The 22,255-nt window shown below is 36.2% G+C and overlaps 1 long non-coding RNA gene across 1 annotated transcript in view; it reads right to left on the bottom strand.

The window, feature by feature from the left end:
- LOC143663666 (uncharacterized) overlaps positions 1-22,255 on the bottom strand; it is an 80,100-nt gene that overhangs the window by 53,113 nt on the left and 4,732 nt on the right. The window contains exon 2 of the long non-coding RNA XR_013166105.1: positions 4,035-4,134. This is a non-coding gene — a long non-coding RNA (uncharacterized LOC143663666). The remainder of the gene's footprint in view (positions 1-4,034; positions 4,135-22,255) is intronic.

Genomic DNA, 22,255 nt, shown 5'->3' with positions numbered 1-22,255 from the left:
ACCTCTTCAAGAGCCTCCAAACTAGTCTTGTGGCTTTCATTTTTGTTGCCACTTCAGTCTTTTCTCCACATAACAGCTGGAGTGATTATTGTAACCACATTTCTTTCCATTATTTTCAGAATAAATTCTAATCTCCTAATTATTCCTGTAATATCTTAAATGATCTGGCTCCCATCTATGTCTCCAACCTCATTTCTGTCACTCTTCCATCTGTTTTAGCTATACTGGCATTCTTGTCCTTCAGACACTCCATGCTGATCTTTGCTTAATGACATTTTCACACACTCTGCCTTGTCCCTGGAATACTTACTGGACCAGCTCTTCACTCATTGCTATTATAGAACTCTCTCTTTCACTTACCAGAGAGGTGTTACCTGACTATCCTATCTAAAAGATTCTTCCGTACCCCCATTTAACTTTTCATTTTATTCTTAGCACCAACTTTTAAATTGTGTTATGCATTATTTTTATTTGTTGTAGAGATTTGAAGCCATGTGTTTACCAGAAAAACATGTTCTTAAATCTAATCCAAATCCATGGGTGAAAACCCACTGTAAGTAGGATGTTTTGATGGGGCTACTTCAGTTGATGGGTGACCCACCTCATTCAGGAAGGGTCTTAATCTGACTACTGGATTCCTTTATAAATGTAATAAACACACAGAAAGAAAAAGCCATGGAAGCAAGAAGATGTAATCAATGAAACCTAGAAAAGAAAGAAAAGACCAGCAGATGCCATCATGTGCCTTACCATGTGGCAGAGCAGCCAAGGACCACCAGCAGCTGGTTTTTAGGAAGAAAGCATTGCCTTGATGATGCTTTGATTTGTACACTTTTCTCAAACTCTAAATGTAAGCAAATAAATTCCCATTGCTTAAGCCTACCCATTTCTTGCTAGTGCTTTAAGCAGCCTAGGAAACTAAATAGTGGTGTACCCTCTGTGCCCTCTAAAATGAAAACTATGAGTGCTGGGTCTTTCTGGTTTACTTCTGTTTCCCATGTACTTAAAACTGTGTCTGCAATCTGATGGGTTTTCAACAAATATTTACTGAATAAATGGAAGATTAAAAATGAAAATGTTAAAATATGACTGGAATATGAACAGAGTGGAGGGATGGGAGTGGGATTGAGGCAGATCTGCAGTCAGGGATATTGTGTTCCCAGAAGTATGCTACTTAGAAGGTGATCGATGAAATGCTGAGTGGAACAGAAGAAAAGACATTGACAGTCAGAAGGAGAGGTGATGCTTTAGGTCATATTTAACTGGGCTGAACATGCATGTACCCAAATAAACAAGATGAAGGAGTAAATATAATATAAATATAAGCTCTATGTGGGCCAGGTGAGAGAAAGTGCATCAGGGTCCCACTCTGCAAGGGTTTGCCCAAGCATTCCTCTGATGTGAAGAAGAGGGAGAAAATTTGGAGTGAGAAATTTTCATAATGGAACTAGCTATGCAAGGTTGAATAGCTGTTTTCAGCTTTAAGCAAGGATTCTGTTTAGAGAAAATTTAAAATGCATGGTACAGAAGATGGCAGAACAGGAGAGGCTGAGTTCACCTGCCTTGTGGAAAAGGGAGAGAAGGAGCAGAAAATGTCTGGGACTGCAGTAGCTTGGAGCGAGTGACTAGAGAGGGACTTCTATCTTCTACAGGGAGGACCTGGATGAAAAAGTGGAGAAATTATGATCAAGAGGATGGATTGAGTTTATCTGCACCTGGTACAGGCTGCAATATGCAACCTGGAGCAGGTGCCAAAGGAGCACTGTATTCCCTCACTCCTACCACCATACCAGATTGAGAGAATTTCCCTCTCAGCTCTGCAGCCAGAGCTCTTGTGGGGAACCCAGAAGTCAACAGACTTTGTTTACCTATGCACAGAGACCTTGTGGAGCATAGTGCCTATTTCTTATTCCTGAAGAAGGCTGCTGTGGATGCCTGGTTTTGGTTGAGACTGAGGGGTTCTCCCCTTGGGAGGAGAGGGGACATGGAACTGATCTGATATGACAATTGGTCAAGGGAAGAGACTCCCTGGGTCCTGCTCCAACCTCTGGAGCATTCATAGCATGCATGGGTGGAGAAGCAGGGACACAGCATTCATAGCATGCATGGGTGGAGAAGCAGGGACACAGGAGTGAGCCACACCACACCTCCAGGCACTCTAGGGCTGGCTGTGGGCAGCAGTAGTTGAAGTACTCAGTCCCACAGCCTAAAGTTATTTGTGGGGGCCTGGGGACCACCAGATCCATTGTTCCCAAAAGCAGATTTTCCACTGAGGTGCATACTACCCAGCCCCAGCCCGGGGTTGGCAGCTTTCAGCATGTACAAAGACTTGCAGCCGCGACTGGCTTTGCACCTGGTTGGGTTCTGCTGGCTCTCTTAGTCGGGAAAAGTCAGGCCTGAGTGTAGGAGCACCATCTGCTGGGAAGGCGTGGAAAGTACAATCTGGCAAACTGCCTTTCTGCATAGCTTTCACAGACAGCCAGTTAGAGTTGAGCCTCCAGTATGAGGCTCTGGCCTTGGTTTGGGGGCGGGGGGGAATTACTGACAAACCAAGTGAAAGTGGAGACCTTCAATGCAAACCCAACCAACTACAAAGTCCTACATGAGTGAGGGTATCAACTTTCAAATAACCCTGTCAAGATAATCAAATACCTAGAAGGCAGCAGAAAATCATACAGCACATGGACATGCCAGAAAACATGGCCCAGCTAAATGACCAAATTAAAACACCAGAGGAGACACAGAATTTGTAACAACTAATCAAAGATGTCTATAAAAGTTTCCTAAATATGTTCAATGGGTTGGCTGAAGACATAAAAGATATCAAGAAGACACTAGAAGAGCATACAGAAGAATTTGAAGAATAAATAGAAAAATAGTAGACCTTACAGAAATTAAAGATATTAGATCAAATTAAAAATATACTAGGGAAACACAATAGCAGATTTGAAGAGACAGAAAAATGAATACGTGAACTAGAGGGCAGTGCGCCTGAATTAGACTCGAAAAAGAGCAAATGGTGGAAAAGATAGAAAAAATTGAATTTGATCTCGGGGGAATGATGGAAAACATGAAGCACAGAAATATAAGAATTACTGGTATCCCAGAAGGATAAGAAGAGTAAAAATCTAGCAGGATTATTTGAGGAGATAATTGGGGAAAACATCCCAACCCTTATAAAAGATATAAATATGCAAATCAAAGATGTCCAATGAACTCCAAATAGAATAAATCCAAATAGATCCACTCCAAGACACATGCTAATTAAATGCTTAAAATAAGCAGAAAAATATTAAAAGCAGCAAGAGAAGATTCACTACACATAAGGGAAGCAACATAAGATTAAGTTCAGACTACACAACAGGAATCGTGGAGGTGGAAGGCGGTGGTATGACATATTTAAGTTCTGAAAAACAATTTTTTTTGTTTGTTATTCAGAAACTTATAACCTCCAGATAGTTCCTAGGCCAGATAAGCTCTGAAACCCAGAGTTACCAGTCTCTCCAAAAGTACCAACCAGTTGCATCCCCCTACCCAATAATGTTGGCACCCTTTTTCAACATGAAGAATTTAGAATGGCCATTGCCCAAATATCCCTAAAGAGTGAGTGAAGGATTAAAGGAGAAGGAGTTATACCAGAGAACATAGGATTTAACAAATGAGTATGAATACTGAATCATTATACTGATATTTCTTTTTAGTCTCCAGTGTCTTAGAGCAGCTAGAAAGAAAAACCTGAAATGGTGAAATTGTAACCCATACCATATTTTGAAATTTGTTCTAAAATTACTTGTTAAAATACACTTTGAAATTTGTCACTTTTTTGTATACATATTTCAAAATAAGAAATGTTAAATAAAATAAAATGCACGGTATAATAATGCATATCAATGTCACATTACCCTTTCCTCTGTTGTTCTCTGGGACATTAAAAGAGCTTGTAAAGATTTAGTTCTGATATTCTGTTGGGTCCTTGGTTGGCACTGAGAGGTCTATTAAAAGTGAAGACTCTTATACCCAAGGGGTCTACTTACGGACATGAAGACATTGCTGTGGAGCTCTGACCAGCTTCCAGGGCTGTAGCATTAGTTCATGGAGATTTTTCACATTACATATGATGCTGTCATGTCAATACTGTATTGTACCAAAAGAAGTAAGAGACTGAGCATAAATTTGTTGCATAAAATAATGAGAGATTGAACATAGATTTATTCAACTAGTAATGTTTCTGTATCCATTATATTAACATTATTTAGTGGTCATGTATAGTGAGTCTATAACCATGTAAAAGCAGATCATCGTATTTATTCAAAATCCATATTTGTTATTTTTTTGGTTTGCTAAAACTGTAGAAATGCAATATGCCAGAAATGGTTTGCCCTTTAACGGTGGGGATTTATTAACTTACAATGTACAGTTCTTAGGCCATGAAAATATCTAATTAAAGGCATCAACACGATGATAACTGGACATTGAAGACAAGCTGCTGGCATCCAGGACCTCTTTCATGTGGGAAGGCGTATGACTGGCATCTGTCGGTCCTTCACTCTAGGTTTTGTTACTTTCACTTCTGGCTTCAGTGGCTTCCTCTCTGAGTTTCTATGACTTCTCTCTTAGCTTCTCTGGGACTCTTCTCTATAAGCTTCTCTTAATTTCATCTCTTAGCTTCTGTATGAGTTTTGTCCTCTTATAAAGGGCTCCAGTCAGAGGATGAAGACCACCTTGAATGAGATGGTTATGACTCAATCAAAATCACCTAGTCAAAAGGTCCCACCCACAACATGTCTGCATTCACAGGAATGGATTGAAAGAACATCACCTTTTCTGGGGTACCTAACAGCTACAAACCGCCACAGGTATCTTTTTCAGTTCAATGTATTGTAAAATTTGTGTATTTTTTTTTTCCACATGGGCAGGCACCGGGAAATGAACCCGGGTCCTCTGGCATGGCTGGCAAGCGTTCTGGCCTGCTGAGCCACCCTGGCCCAAATTTGTGTATTTTTAAATTAATTGTTTCACTAGCAAAAAGCAAAATGTACTGAGGTTTGCATTTGTAATCACTTGCATATGGTGTGTTGATAAAATAAGTGCTCATGCCAAGTCTTAAACATTCTGCATTGTCTCCCACTCAAATTTTTTATTTTGATTTTTAAAAGACCATTTCTGAAAGAGATGTCCCATTGGTAGTGGTTTAAAGCAAAACAAACATTCCTCATTCACTTCTTAAAATATTGTATGAATATACACATTTAAAATTTTTTAGTAAAGCAGTTGTAGGTTTACAGAAAATCCTGCAGGAATTACAGAGTCCCAATATACCTTTCCCAAACACTCAGTTTTCCCTATTAATATCTTGCACTAGTGTGGTAACTGTGTTACAATTGATGAAACAATAGTATAATTATTATGCTATTAACTACAGGTCATGGTTTAAGTAAAAGTTCACTCTTTGTATTGTGCAGTTCTATGATTTTTCTTCTTGGTCACTTATATACAATCTAAAATTTCCCATTATATCCACATTCAAATACACAATTCAGTGGTGTTAATTACTTTCACAGAGCTGTGCTCCATCACCATTATCCATTGTCAAACTTTTCCATCACCCTGAACAATTAATATATTAACTCCCCATCACCCTCACACTGGTAACTTGCATTCTATATTCTGCAAGTATGAATTTGCATATTTTGCTTATTTCATATAAGTAAGGTAATATAATATTCGTCCTTTTGTGTCTGGCTTATTTCACTCAACATTATGTCTTCAAGTTGCATCCATGTTGTTGCATATGTCAGAACTTCATTCTTTTGTAAGACTGAATAATGTCCACATATTGCTTCCATCTTTTGTTAGTTGTGAATAATGCTGCTATGAGAATTGGTGTGCAAATAGCTGTTCCAATCCCTGCTTTCAATTCTTTTGGGTGTGTACCTAGAAGTGCAGCTGCACTATTTTACATTCCCACCAAAAGTGACTGAGTGTTCCTAGTTCCCATTTCTCTAAAATAACACTAATTTCCTGTTTGTTTTTTATAGTAGCCATTCTAGTTGGTGTGAAATGTTATCTAATTGTGGTTTAGATTTGCATTTTCCTGATGACCAATGCCATTAAATATCTTTTCATGTGTTATTGGTGATTTATATATTTTCTTTGGAGTCATTTTTATTCAAGCCTTTCACCCATTTTTAAACTGGGTTGTCTTTTTTGTGGTTGAGTTTGGGCATTCTTTATATATTCTGGATATTAAGTCCAGATCAGATATATTTTCTAAGTATTTTCTCCATATTGTAAGCTGTTTTTACTTCTTTGATGAAAATTTTTGATACATGACAGTTTTAATTTTAATTTTAATCTGCCTTTTCTTTTGTTCCTTGTGTTTTTGGTGTAACCCTAACAAACCATTGTCTAACACTAGGTCCTAGAGATGTTTCCCTATGTTTTCTTTTAGGAGTTTTAGAACTTTGGTTCTTATATTTAGGTCTTTAATTCATTTTAACTTTTTAAATGCATTTTAATTTTTGCACAAGTGTAAGGTAGGAATCCATCATCATTCTTTTGCATATAACTTTCCAGTTCTCCAAGCACTATTTATTGAAGAAATTATTCTTTCTCTATCTAGTGACATTGGCATCTTTGTCAAAAATCATTGGCCACAGGTATGAGGGTTTATTTCTGAACTCTCAATTAGATTTCATTGGTATATATGTGTGTCCTTGTGCCAATACCATGGTGTTTTTTATTACAGATGATTTGTAATAAGTTTTAAAATTGGGATGTGTGAGTTCTCCAGCTTTCTTTTTCTTTTTCAAGATGGTTTTGGCTATTTGAAGCCCCTAATCCTTCCACATAAATTTGATGACTGGCTTTTTCATTTCTGCAAAGAAGGCTGTTGGAACATTGACTGGCATTGCATTGCATCTGTAAATAGTTTTGGGTAGAATTGATATCTTAACATTGTTTAGGGTTCCAGTTCATGAACACAGAATGTCCCTGTGTTTAATTAGGTCTTTTAAAATTTCTTTCAGCAATATTTTTCAGTTTTCCTTGGTCAAATCCTATGCATCCTTGCTTAGATTTATTCTTCAATATTTGATTCTTTTAGTTGCTATTGTAAATAAAACACTCTTATTTATTTCTTTTTCAAACTATTCATTACTAGTGTAAAGACACACTACTGAGTTTTGCACAAAGATCTTCTACCCCACTACTTTGTTGAACTCATTTATTAGTTTTAGGACATTTGCTGTGTATATTTCAGGATTATCTATATATAGGATCATGCTATCTGTGAATAGGGTAGTTCTACTTCTTCCCGTTTTAAATGTCTTACTTCTTTTTCTTGCCTAATTATTCTGACTAGAACTTCCAATACATTTTTGAATATCACTGCTTATTATAGTCGACATCCTTGTCTTGTTTCTAATCTTAGGGGGAGGATTTTCAGTCTTTAACAATTGAATGTGATGTTAGCAATGTGTTTTTCATATTTGCCCTTTGTCATGTTGAGGAAGTTTTCTTCTCTTCATCATTTTCTGAGCATTTTTATCAAGAAGGGTCATATTTTGACAAATGTCTTTCCTGTGCTGACTTTTTTCCTTTGCACTTTTAATATGGTGTTTTTTTTTTCCTTTGTACTTTTAATGTTGTGTATTACATTAATTGATTTCCTTATGTTGATCCACCCTTACATTCCTGGGATGCGTTCCACTTGGTCATGGCTTATAATTTTTTAATGTGCTATTGCTAGTATTTTGTTGAGGATTTTTATCTAATTTCATAAGGGATATTGGTCTGTAATTTTCTTTGCTTTTGACATCTTTATCTGGCTTTGATATTAGGGTGATGTTGGTCTTATAGTATGAATTAGGAAGTTGTTCTAGTTTGCTAGCTGCTGGAATGCAATATACCAGAAACGGAATGGCTTCTAACAAGGGGAATTTAATGAGTTGCTAGTTTACAGTTCTAAGGCTGAGAAAATGTCCCAATTAAAACAAGTCTATAGAAATGTCCGATCAAAGCCATCCAGGGAAAGATACCTTGGTTCGAGAAGGCTGATGAAGTTCAGGGTTTCTCTCTCAAGTGAGAAGGTACATGGCAAACACAGTCAAGGGCTTCTCTCTTGGCTGGAGGGGCACATGTTGAGTACAGCGTCATCTGCTAGCTTTCTCTCCTGGTTTCTGGTTTCATGAAGTTCCCCGGGAGGCATTTTCCTTCTTCATCTCTAAAGGTTGCTGGCTCATGGACTCTTGGCATCTCAGGGCTACATCGTTCTGCTCTCTCTGAATCTCTCATTCTCCAAAATATTTCCTGTTTTATAGAACTCCAATAAACCAGTCAAGACCCACCCAAACGGGGTGGAGACATGTCATCACCTAATCCAATTTAACAACCACTCTTGACTAAATCACATCACCCAGGGAGATGATCTCATTACAGTTTCAAACATACAGTATTGAATAGAGATTATTCTACCTTTATGAAATGGGATTTATATTAAAACATGGCTTTTCTTAGGGGGCATACTTCCTTTCAAACCAGCACAGAAGTGTTACGTCCTCTTTAATTTTTCAGAAATTTGAGCAGGGTTGGTGTTAATTCTTTGGATGTTTGGAAAAATTCACAAGTGAATTCATTAGTGAAATTCCTAGGAATTACTTTCTTGGAAGATTTTTGATTACTAATTCAATCTCCTTATTTTTTATTGGGTTGTTGAGAACTATTTCTTTGTGAGTCAGTATCGGCAGTCTGTGTGCTTTTAGGGATTTGTCCATTTCATCTAGGTTATCTAATTTATTGGAACAAATTGTTCATGGTATCCTCCATAATTCTCTATATATCTGTGGAATTGGTAGTTGTGGCCACCCTTTCATTTCTGATTTCAGTTATTTGTGTCTTCTATTTTATATGTCACTTTAGATAAAGTTTTGTCAATTTAGTTGATCTTTTAAAAGAACTAAATTTTGGTTTTGTTGATTCTATTTTTAAAATTTTCTGGCTCATTTATCTCCACTCTAATCTTTGTTATTTCCTTCTTTCTGTTGCTTTGGATTTAGTTCACTTTCTTTTTGTGGTTCCTCCAATTTTGAGGTTAGGTCTCTGATTTGAGATCTTTTTTTTCTTAATGTCAGCATCTAGAAACACAAATTTTCCTTTTAGCACTGATTTCACTAAGACCCATAGTTTTGGTATGCAGTTTTTATTCTCATTTGCCTCAAGATATTTCCTGATTAACTGTATGTTTTCTTCCTGAAATATGGTTAGTTGAGTGTGTTTTGACTTCCTTATATTTGTGAATTTTCCAGTTCTCCTTCTGTCATTGATTTGTAGCTTCATTGCATTTTTGTCTAAAAGATGCTTTGTATAATTTCAGTCTTTTTAAAAGTTTTGAGATTTTTTTTATGACCCAAAATGTTGTTTACATTGGAGAATGATCCATGTTCACTTGAGAAAAAAGTATATTCAGTTGTTTTGAGGTGCGGTGTGCTTCATAAGTCTGTTAAGTCTAGTTTATTTATAGTATTTTTCACATTCTCCACTTCCTTATTGATCGTCTGTCTAGATGTTCTATCCATGAAAGAAAATGGTGAACTAAAGTGTCCAGCTATTATTACAGAAAGGTGTCTAGTTTTTCTTTCATTTTTGTCTATTTGCCTCTTCTATTTTAAGGCAATGTGAGTAGGTGCATAAATGCTTATGATTTTTATACTTTCCTGGCGGATCAACCCTCCTATTAAGATATGGTGTCCTTCTTTGCCTCTTATAACAGTTTTTGAGTTAAAGTCTATTTTTTATGGTGTTAATATAGTTATCCTGGGTTTCTTTTGTAACTATTTGCATGGAATATTTTTTTGATCCTTTCAGTTTCCTCCTATTTGTGTCTTTGGCTTTAAGGTGAGTCTCTTGTAAACAATGTCTGGTTGAATCATGCTATGCATCCATTCTGCCAATATGTATCTTTTGATTGGAGAGTTTACTTCATTTATATTCATTGTAATTACTGATATGGCTGAATTTACTTCTGCCATTTTGTCCTTTGTTACTTATATGTCATATCATTTTTTGCCCCTCATTTTCTTAATTGTGGCCTTATTTTGTTTACAGTTAATCTTTTGTTATGTAACTGATTGATCTCATTCTGATTTCCATTTTTGTACTTATTTTAAATACTTTCTTTTTGGTTATCTTGCAGTTTCTATTTGACAACCTATGTCTGTAAAATATTAGTGCAAAGTGTTACCAACTTAACTTCCATAACACACATAATTTCTGCCCCTATACCCTTGTATTTCCCTTCTTTGTATTGTTTTTCTCACTTATTACCTTTTTATTTGCCTATCTGTAATAGATAAATATGATTAGTTCATATTCAATTATATTCTAGATCATATAACAAATAAAGAGTAGAATGATATACCAAAGATATCATACTACTGGGTTTTGGATTTACTCATGTAGTTACCTTTACTAAGATTTTCATTTTTTGACACTGCTCCAAGCTACTGTCTCCTTTCCTTTCAATCTGAAGAATTTAGCATCTCTTTTAGAGAAGGTATCTTGTTGGTAAACTATCTCAGTTTTTGTTTACTTGTGAATGTCTTAAACTTTATCTCAACTTTCATGAACAGTTTTACTGGATATAGAATTCTTGGTTGGCAGTTTTTCTCTTTCAGTATCTTAAGTATGTCATACTGCCTTCTGCCTCTGTGGTGTCTGATGAGAAATTGGTTCTTAGCCATATTGAGGATCCTTTGTGTTGAATTACTTTTCTCTTGTTGCTTTCAGAATCTTCTCTTTATCTTTGTCATTTGACATTTTGATTAGTATATATTTTGGAATAGTTTTATTAGGGTTTATCCCATTTGAAGTTGTGCTTTCTGGGCTTATATATTCTTACCTTTTATCAGATTTGGGAATTATTTTCCAAAATATCCTTTCTGCCCCTTTCTCTTTCTCTTCTCCTTCTGGTATTCCCATAAGGTATATTTGGTATATTTCACGTTGTTTCACATTTCCTTTAGGCTCTGTTCACTTTTTCTCCTTATTTTCTCTAAATCTGCTTTTCAGACCAAATTATTTTGCTTGTCCTTTCTTCTAGTTCACTGGTTCTTTTTTATCCTTACTCAAATCTGTTGCCAAATGCCTCAGGCACATTTTTGCTCTTTATTATTCTGTTTTTCATCTCTGAAAGTGCTGTTATGGTCCTTATAAAGTTTTCTAATTCTTCTTTTTGTTCAAGCCTAGTCTTCTTGAAACCCTTTACTTCTATATCCATATTTTCCTTTAGCTCATTGAACTGTTTTAGGAGATTTAGCTGAACGTCTTTGATTGGTTGCTCCAATGTCTGTGCTTCCTCCATTGGTTTCATTTGTTCTCTTGCTTTCTGGCATCTCTTCCTGCTACCCTAGTCTGACTCATGATCTTTTGTTGATGGCTGGGCATTTGATCACTTTGATGAACTAACTCTGGCAGTCAGTTATTCTTTCTTGCCTAAAGTTTTAGTGTGGATTGGCTACATATTAAGGCTCTTCTTCAATGCTTGGTTCAGGCTATATAGAACAGTTAGAGCAGCCTGGGGCTAACAGTTTGGCTTTTCAGGTCTTTTTTTTTCTTACCCTCGGTATGTGCAGTAATGTTTATCATTACCCCAGTATGTGTGATTTTTTCCCTATAGGGAAGAATGGTTTCCTCTCTCCCTTCTCTGAGAATCCTGGGTTGTTCTCTTTGTTTTAATACAATATTTCCTCCTGGTGGTTATGATTTGTTCAACTCCTTTCCTTTGTTCTGTGTCACACTTTCACTCCAGCTCTGATCCGTGAGGCTGAACTACTATACAGCAGCTCAGTTTCCACTTTCTGCATCTGGTAACTTCTCCATTAGGGGATCCTAACGCATGGAGCCATATGGGGTCAACATTCAAAGGCACACAATTTTTTTATGTTAGGTACGTCAGCAATTAGGCTCTGGGCTGGGAGTGTGCACAGCTTGCCCAATGTTCTGTTGTGGATTGCTTTGCTCTGGTTTCTGGGGACTGGTTTGAATGGTAGTGTACACCAACCATTAGGACCCTACCATGGACCTATGTGGCCTCAGATTCCTATGTCTGATTATGTGTGGAGCTCTAAGCCACTGCTAAGGGTGACTTTGTGGTCAGCAACCATAGCAGAAGGTGCCAAGGTTGGAGAACTGTTGCTTTGTACCTCTTAAACTCTGTGGATTCGATCATGGGGCAGGATCCAGACAGACAAATCTACCTCTCTGCTATCCTACCTTTTTAAGGTGGTGTGCTTTGTCCCCACAATTCAGCATTTTTAGAGTTGTTCTCTAGTCTCAATAATCCTCTAGATTTCCTAGACAGCTTAATCTCCCCTTTTATTTAGCTGTCTCTAAGGGGTAACATTTGTAGGGATGTCTCATGGTACCATCTTGATGACTTCACTCCCTAATTCACTTTTGTAGGTCTTTTTTCTCCTTCCTACATCTGCAGTCTTTTTCTTTATGCATTTGCTTTGGTGACTTTTAAAAGTAGTTCTCCAGTTTGCCAGCCTGCTTTGGAGGTTAGCTGTAGAAAGCGGTTATATTTCCAGATCTTTACAAGAGGAGGCATGAAGCACTAGTGGTATTTTAATGGCCATGGAGGTGGAGGGTGGGGAATAGATATCATCTTCTTTGTCCTCCTAAGGTTTAATGCAATTGAACAAATATCTATTTTAAAAGGAAGAAAGAAGATAAGAGAATAAATTAACTTAAACTCCTTTTCTGGGACTTAGTTATGTCTTTATGAGGTTGCATTGCACTTATTTCCTATGTATAATGGTTAGGGGCTCAGGATTGACACTCAGGTAACATCCCAGGAAGTCTCAGAGTTACTTTAAATAAAAGCACCTTTTATAACTAGTTGCTTGTTTCAGTAGATAGTTGTATGGTAGAACAAAATTCTGTACTTGTAGGAGAGTCAGGATTTGAACACCAACCTGGACATATAATAGTAGTGTGACACCAAACAAATCACATTAGCTCTCCTCAGTTTCCTTATCTGCATAATAGAGGTAATAACATCTATCTCTCTTGTTTATTTATTCTACTAACATTCATTGAAAGCTTACCTTATGAAAAGAACAAGCTTTGTTGTGAGATTGAAATAAATCAGGAATGTAAAAGTGCCTAACAAAATGCCTGGCATATGAAAAATGATGTACATATATTTGAATGGTGTTAGCAGGCTAAAATGATTGATCTAACTAACAATTATAAAACTAGAGTTCTTTTTCTATGATTGAAATGTACCCAGAGTGACAGTCCTGGGTATCTAGAACTTCAAAGTATAGAAACTAAAAATAGTCTTCAAAAAGATGAATTAGTCACTGGCCTTTTGCCAGATACTACATCTTCTTTTGCATTTCATCTTTCGTTTACCGTCTTTTTCTCAGGAGCAAAGGCCCCCAACGAAGTCAAATTGTGGGCCATTTGGCTTTTGGATAGTGATCAAAGTCCTTTTTCTGAATGTCAACCCATTTCTACTCTCCCTGCTTATTTTGTGGGCTTGTTAGAGAGATGGGCTGGCTATAAAAAGGCAAAACTAAAATATCCTCATTGCTTTAAAAGGAAAGAACAAACACAACTCTCCAGAAAACTACCCAGAAGTTTCTTAGTTTACAATTGGTGAAATCATTTCAAAGGCTGTCAGTATCATGTTGACTGTTCAGTTGATTTGCTCTAATGGCTGTTACTGAATGTTCAATTGACCCTACAGGGACAAGGAAAGGTTGATTCATAGAATTGAGGCCATGACACTTTTGATATTTGATTTCTCAGAGCTAAATCTATGTGGTCACTTTTCCTTAAGTTGAGATATAAAAATCTTAAGATCAGAGACCATATGCCAAATTATTTTATTTTTTATATAGTATGAACAAATCATGGTCTTATTCCAAGTATGGGCTTAACAGTAAGAGTGAAACAAGTTGTGTATATTTGTGGTAGTGAATTCTTTTGGGGTAATGCCCAAAAGGTCTTCTAACTTGTTGGCATATTTCTTACTTTGATTCAGTCGAATTTGGTTCAAAAACATTGGTCAATATTTGTGGAACAGAGGGGATTTATAGATCTTTTGAAGATATAACACATCCACATTTGCCATTATCTTGAATATTAGTTAGCTGATTCTAATTGATTAATGCTCCCTAAGCAATCTCCCACAATTACCAAGTAGTAATATTTCAGTTACATATATAGCTTTTTTTAAACTAAAAGTCTCAAAAGTGTGACAATTGCTATTTTAATCACAGCACTGCATTGAGTTATTGGTATATTATTTTCTCCAAATTAGCTTATTTAGTAATCACAGGCTAATCACTCTGTCCTATTTTCTCATTTGTAAACCAGGAACAATGTCACATGACTGCTTTCCAAGCATGTGGTGAGGATTAAATAGATAAATATCAGCAGAGCCCTCTGAGCTCCTTCGCTTTGAGGTGTTTATCCATCCTAGGTATCATTATCATATCATTATCATGACATTCCACTTGGATCATAAATAAAACTCATGGCTGTTAAAGGCTAAAAAAATATTTTGTTGACTTGCCAAATCCCACCCTCCACTCTCTCTAGAGTAGCAGGGTAAGACTGTATCCCTCGACAAAAGACATGTAATGGATTAAACTGATATTTCACTTGATCATAGCCAAAAGGTTTGTGTTAATGGACTTAATAGTATTTACTTGGTGGGTGTCCAGAACAGCTGTCCTTTCTGTTGCAGGTGCCAGAACCAAAGCCAAAGCAAGGCTGGATTTAGCAAATCCAATTACTTCTCAGGATTTGCTCCCTTCTAAGACAGGACTTATCATAATCACTCGTTGATAACAGACACCCTTTTATGTTGATACAAGATACCCAGAGCAGGGCATTCAGGGATTCATTTTCTTTATAAAATACACTATTTTAACTTTATGTAACGGGGCTTATCAGACATATTTTACATTTAGAGTGAAAGTTTGTCTTTGATAATGATAGCACCAAACAACCAATTCCAGATTTTCTTGATTTGATAACACCCCTATAGGAATTGCAGTCTAATTGTTTCTGAGCTCACAAAGATAATTCTTGATTATTTTTTTTGTCTGCAGTAGCAAAAGGAAATTCAGAGGACATCCTAATTAAAAATGAAAATGGATCATCACACAAATAGCTTATTATGAGATGTAAAACCCCATGAAAAATGAATATAATCTTTCTCAAGCAGGATAAGCTGTTTGTATGTTTTAATAATCCAGAACACCTGGATATTTCACATCCAAATAGAAGGCAGAGATGTTAGGTGAAAGTGACCTTGTAATAAGAAGAATTTGTGTATGGAAGAAGGATGCCTGAATGAGCAGACTAACTGGTGACTGAAATTAGAAAACCCCTCAGATCAGTTTGAGGTTAAAAAAAAAAAAGAGCATACATTGACAGAATGACTGAAATGACATTGACAGCCAGTAGATCTCAGACTGTTCACACAGTTATATATTTGCTTATATTTTACAGGGAGGAAATGTTATATTTAATTTGGGGAGGTGCAAATTCCATTTTAAACCTTGTTTTACCTAGTTTACATTCTCTGACGAAACCCATTTTCTTTCTTTCTCTAGGTGAAACAGTGGATTAGTTAGACAAATGCTTCATCCATAAAATCTATGTTAGTGCTTCTAGATAAAAATACCCTCTGTCGGTTTGTGGCACATAGGTGACAGCTTAATAATTGATTTGGTCAATTGCAAGGTGATATATTTTTCAGCACTTTAAGAGGACTTTCTGTATCTAAATCTTGATGTTCAAAAGCTCTCTGTTTAAAAAAATCACTTTTTGTAGGCAATTTGTCTGACTCTTGAATTTTCTTTTTTCTTTTGCTTCTCCTTGCCCTGGCCTCATACTTTGTAATTTCCCATAGTTATAAAGACTATATATCCCAATTCCTCCCTGCAGTTTCACAAATCACTGAAATGTTATAGGCTTCCAAATAACATTTACTATACTGCCTATGCCATCAGGAAGCTATACAAACTTTCTGAGTCAGTTATGTTTTGATTCTAATGTACAAGGGAACTAAGACCTCTGTGTCCATGTAAGGCATGAGTTTGAAAGTTTAAAGGAAGTTGCCCATTTGTAATCTTTGAATACTCGTTGGCAGTCAGTATGCTTTCACCAATATAAGAATTACTTTTATATAGCAATATCTTCAATTAGGCCTTTAACTATTCTGAGCCTTGAGGAAACTTTCTAGATGTAATTTGCTAAAAGAAAGCAGGAGAGAGTTGTCATAATTTGGGGGACAGGGTGTTCCATCTTCTTACTCATCTATACCCCCCATTTTGTTCTCTATTTGGAAAATAGGAGTCCAGATATAGTGAGGACACCCTGCTAGAAGATAAGAGCTTTGGAAATTTTGATCTTATTTTAATCACTCATTCAATAAATGCTTGTTGACCTGCTTTCTTGTGCTAGTTATTGTGCTATTTTTTTTGAGACTAATGAAGCAGACCACTTCCAAAAATAATCAAGATGTTCCAGCATTCCAGCTAGTAATAAAAAAACTTAGGAGCACATTAGCAATGGTAGGAAACAGACTTAATTCCTACCGGAATAATTTTGGGTACAAATAGTCTGCCCAAGAAATGCGTATTATTTTCTTTTTGCATCATCCCCTCTCAATTTCTACAAAAATATTTTTTAAACTACTTTAAAGATGAATTACTAAGAAATTAAGACTATCACCTTTCTTATATTTTTACTGAAGTAAATTTTATGTTCTTATGGATTAGGCATTTAGCACTCACCTCCAGACTAAAGAAATTCAAAGTTGAGTAGATGCAGTGATTAGCATAACATGTTCTAGTTTGCTAGCTGCCAGAACACAATATACCAGAAACAGAATGGCTTTTAAAAAGGAAATTTAATAAGTTGCTAGTTTACACTTCTAAGGCCAAGAAAATGTCCCAATTAAAGCAAGTCTATAGAAATGTCCAATCAAAGGCATCCAGAGAAAGATACCTCCGTTCAAGAAGGCCAATGAAGTTCAGGGTTTCTCTCTCAAGTGGAAGGGCACATCGTGAACACAGCGTCATCTGCCAGCTTTTTCTCCTGGCTTCCTGTTTCATGAAGCTCCCCGGGAGGTGCTTTCCTTCATCTCCAAAAGTCACTGAATGATGGACTTTCTGCTTCGTGGTGCTGCAGCATTCTCTGCTCTCTCTGAATCTCCCGCATTCTCCAAATTGTTTCCTTTGTTATAGGATTCCAGTAAACTAATCAAGACCCACCGAAATGGGTGGAGACATGTCTCCACCTAATCCAGTTTAACAACTGCTCTTGATTGGGTTACATCTCCAGGGAGTTGATCGAATTACACATTCAAACATAATAGGAATTATTCTGCCTTCACAAAATGAGATTTTGATTAAAATATGGCTTTTCCAGGGGACATGCATCCTTTCAAACCAGCACACATGTGACTTGCAACAATTAAAAAAAAAAATTTATCCCCCTTCCATGGAATCTGCATTTTAAGAAACACTATCTTCAGACTACCTTCCTTTTAATAAGAAATAATTAATTTGTTATGCTCATATTTTAAATCATCAGTAGAATATCAAACTGACAAAGCATCTGATCAATGTTACTTATTGAATTCAGTAACGGTTTAATTTATTGAGTGCCTATAACATGTTAGGCAGGCACTGAGGACGTGAAGTAGGGTGGCCCATAGGCCAGGCCTTAAATGAGTTTATAGCCTAGTGGGAAAGATACGCATCAATGTATGCTGATTTCATATAATATAATCCCCAATCAAGGAAAACCCATTTAATTTCTAGACTGTCTTACAACCTTCCATTTGATAAATCTATGATATTCATTAAACTTTTAAAAATTAGGTCAAGGAACTTCATACCTACTTTCTAGTGGGTTATTTTTAGCACAAGCTGTGATGGTAGAAGGCATTGACAGATAGTAGGATTTGAGCTTAGAAAACTCTACCAAAAAGTGTTTTTCCTATTTAAGTGATTCTTATATATAGCTGAATTAGCTTTAAATGAAGCAGGTTTGCATTATGGGGAAAATACTGGCAAAGACTATTTTTTTTTCTATAGTAACTTATGAAGTGGTAATATATAATGGAAAAATCAGATTTGCTTCTAGCCTGAGTTTACTCAAATTACAAGAAGAAAAAAATATGCCGTTGCAAGAGGAATTCTAGAAGCAATCTCTTTTATGAGTGCTAATTGATATATATATATGTATATATAATTTGAGCTGAGAATGGTCTCTGGAGAGATCCTGTAGTGAGCAAAGCAGGATAGATAAACAATGAAAATCTAGGATTTATTTTTCTTATGCAGAATTAACTCTATGCATTTTAGGTTCTGATTTCTTCTACTGACTGATACCAGAATTTTTAGGTGGAAGAAGCATATGGTGTAACACTCCTAGATTTCCATTAATGTACATGATTTGTCTTTCTTTCACACATAAGCACACATAAACCCATATATTTAAGCACATACACATTTGTATACAAAGCCTTAAATGATTTGCCCAATGCTGTTTATGGAGGATGTAGGCTTTGGTTACTAATTTCTTGCAATAATTAATTTATTTCTTGAAGAGTGAGATTTGATTACTGTATTAATCAGAGTTCTCTAGAGACACAGAATCAACAGTAGGTATCTGTAAATACGAAATTTATAAAGTGTCTCACACAACCGTGGGAATGGAAGAGTCCAAAACCCATAGGGCAGGCTGTGAAGCTGGCAACTCTGAAGGGACTGGATGAACTCCACAAAAGAGTCTCACTGACTGAAGAAGCAGTGAAAAATTCTCTCTTCTTCTTCATAAGCCTTCGACTGATTGGATTATCTCATCAGTGGAAGACTTGCCTTAGTTGATTGCCGATATAATCAGCCACAGATGCAATTAAACTGACTAATAATTTAATACCCCACAGCCCTCTGGTTTATCATCCAGCCATGAAACATGCTTGCAACAATGGTCAGGCCAGTGCTTGACTGTCCAGACAACTGGGCATAATCACTTGGCCAAGCTGACACCTGAACCTAACCATCACAATTACCTGTATATTATTATATATGCTCTGTAATATTTTTGACTGTCACATTGTGCAGTTCTTAAAAACAGACTCTCACAAATTCATTCAGTAAGATCCTTAACTTGCATAGATAGAACAAGTTTAGCTGCCAATTCTTCCAAGAAATGTATAGGGTTTTAGGAAACCCTGAAGGAGAGGCTGGGCAGAATACTGTTTTCAAAGGAGAAATGCTAACAATGAAGTAGAAGAAGCTTGGAGGTTTAAAGAAGTATATGAAATTGAACAGAGGGACAGGTAAGTACTAATTAGACATCATGAGATAAAATGTAGTTTTAGTAACTTAAGTAAAATTTGGATCCCAAACAATGAAAGGGGAACATAGGCTAATTCATGTCCTTTATGTATGATTCAATAACCATATCTAGAGTTTCAATGAAAAATTGCTCCTATTTCCAAACCTTTTACCATTATAGAGTCCTCCTCAGTACACCCAATACAAAACAAAAACGGCCCACAAAGCAATGGAAAGGGACAGTTTAGTTGATGGCTGTGGTAGTTAGGTTCAGGTGTCAACTTGGCCAGGTGAATGTGCCTAGTTCTATTGCTGTAGACATGAGCCAATGGCATGTGAACCTCATCTGTTGCTGATTATATCCGCAGTTGGCTAGGAGGTGTACCTGCTGCAATAAATGATGTTTGATGTAATTGGTTGGATGCTTAAATGAGAGCGCTCAACGTAGCACAACCCAAGAAGCTCAGCATACTTCATCTCAGTACTTGTAGCTCAGCCCAGGCCTTTGGAGATGCAGAAAGGAATCACCCTGGGGAAAGTTTTTGGAACCCAGAAGCCTGGAGAGAAGGCCAGCAGAGATTACCCTGTGTCTTCCCATGTAAGAAAGAACCTCAGTTGAATGTTAGCTGCCTTTGCTCTGAAGAACTATACATTTTTAACTAAATAAATCTCCTTTTATTAAAAGCCAATCCATCTCTTGTGTGTTGCATTCCAGCAGCTAGAAAGCTAGAACAATGGCATTGGAAAACTCTAACTTTTAAATAGAGTGAAAAAAAGAGCTAATTTCTATTTTACCAGTTCAGCAGTAGGCTCCTGATGCATTAGAGGCATTATTGTGAAATGTTAAGTACTGCTGAAAGAAGAAAACCTAGGGAATATGCTATAACTTAGGGGAGGAAACTTTTTAGTAAGACTCCAAAAACATAAATTCTAAGACAATAAATGTGTAAATATGCGTTTGGGAGATAATATTTGCATTTTCTAAAACCAATAATAGATTAATTTTTATAATATAAAGTGAATTATTTAAAAATAACAAGAAAAAGGTAGGAAATAAAATGGGTAAATAGGCAAAGGATGTGAGTTAGCAATTCAGAGAATTGGTGGTCTGATTGACTAATTAGTATATCGAATTGTAATGCAAGTAATGGAAATTGGCAGAACACTGAGATACTATTTTACATGCATCAGATTGGTTAAAGTTAGAATGGAGCATGTTACCAAGAATGAAAGAGAAAATATAATACCAACAAATAAAATAATTCTACCCTTCTTCTTGGAATTTCTTGAACAAAGGTAAGCATTAAAGACGTGCTCCTTTTTCAAAAAATAGAAATTCATCTTGAAATAGAGAAAGAGCATAGGATCTAGATTAGAAAACAAGATTAAGTCCTGATTCTGGTATGATAGAACAAATCATCTATGCTCTCTGATCCTCAGATTCCTCAGCTACAAGTGGGAAATTGAAAACCAAGCCTCCCTTTTACTTTCCCATGGTTCTCCATTCACCTTGCTGCAAGGAGTGAGCCAATTTCTTTGTTTAGTTGTATGCAGTTAGAGCTGGCCTCAGGATTAGTACTGGCTCCTATTTGTTCTGAGCATCACGGGGCAAGCGATTTAATCTCTTTGTGCCTCAATTTTCTTATCTGTAAGATGAGGATAGTCATACCTCAAAGCAGTGTTATAAGGACTATATAAGCTAATGAATGTGCTTAGAATAATCGAACAATGTCAGTTATTATTATTATTGTTACCATTACTGTATACTTAGGATAAGCCTCAGGGATTGACTTTGGCCCCTCACTTCACCTATACATTTTGCTATATGTAATTATGATTATTTCTAAGAAACACCAACAAAAACCCAAAATGACGAAATTGATAAGAGAAGAGGTACCAGATATCTCCTAAGATATATAGAATGCCTAGGACAAATATATTTTATTACCAAAATGACTGACATCTACACAATTTCAAGTTCAGATTTTGGACTACATAGCCATTTCCAACACTGGAAAGCATTTTGTATAGTGATTTCTCTTTCTTTCTACTTTCTTTAAGTCTTTCTTGTCTCTAGTTTAGAGATTACTTAGATTCTTTACCATGTTACAGACCTTCTCAGCTATTTTGCCTTTCATATTAATATTCCTTTGACATTTTAAATATTCTTTTACTTAAAAAGTAGCATTTTTGTTAGTTTGCCCTGAGTTTAACAGAAATATGTATCTCAGATGTGAGGGCTTACTTATGAATCCTCAATCTGGTCTATATATCTGTATTTGTGCCAGGACCAAGCTGTTTTGACTACTGTAGCTTTGTAACAAGCTTGTGGGCAATTTTACCAATACAAATTCTTACCTATTAGTTCTTCTTCCCTTGTCCTTATATAGAGATTTGAACTACAATTTGGTCCTACATAAATCCACAAGAGAATGTGAATGAAGTAACTGAGGGAGAAATTATTTACTAGGATGAATTAATAGATGCACACACACACATACTTAACATATGCGCATTCATACTTAGAAATACATTATTATTTATTATATTTTATAAAATGGGATCTTATTATGAAACATTTTCTGAAGAATTTAAATAAAATATAATTTTTAACCCATAAAATTTCCTGTCACATGCCAATTCTTAGAATATATGATAGTGGAATGAGAAAGCCTTCTTGACAAAAAAGGAAGAGAGAAATGAGACAAAATACAGTCTCAGTGGCTGAGAGATTTCAAATAGAGTCAAGAAGTTATCCTGGGGCAGGCCACGGTGGCTCAGCAGGCAAGAATGCTTGCCTGCCATGCCAGAGGACCCAGATTCGATTCCTGGTGCCTGCCCATGTTAAAAAAAAAAAAAAAAAAAGAAGTTATCCTGGAGGT

Source organism: Tamandua tetradactyla, chromosome 19, assembly GCF_023851605.1.
Source record: "Tamandua tetradactyla isolate mTamTet1 chromosome 19, mTamTet1.pri, whole genome shotgun sequence".
NCBI classification, from domain to species: Eukaryota; Metazoa; Chordata; class Mammalia; order Pilosa; family Myrmecophagidae; genus Tamandua; species Tamandua tetradactyla.
Note: the sequence above shows the minus strand (reverse complement) of the source record. Positions and strands in the feature narration are given on the sequence as shown.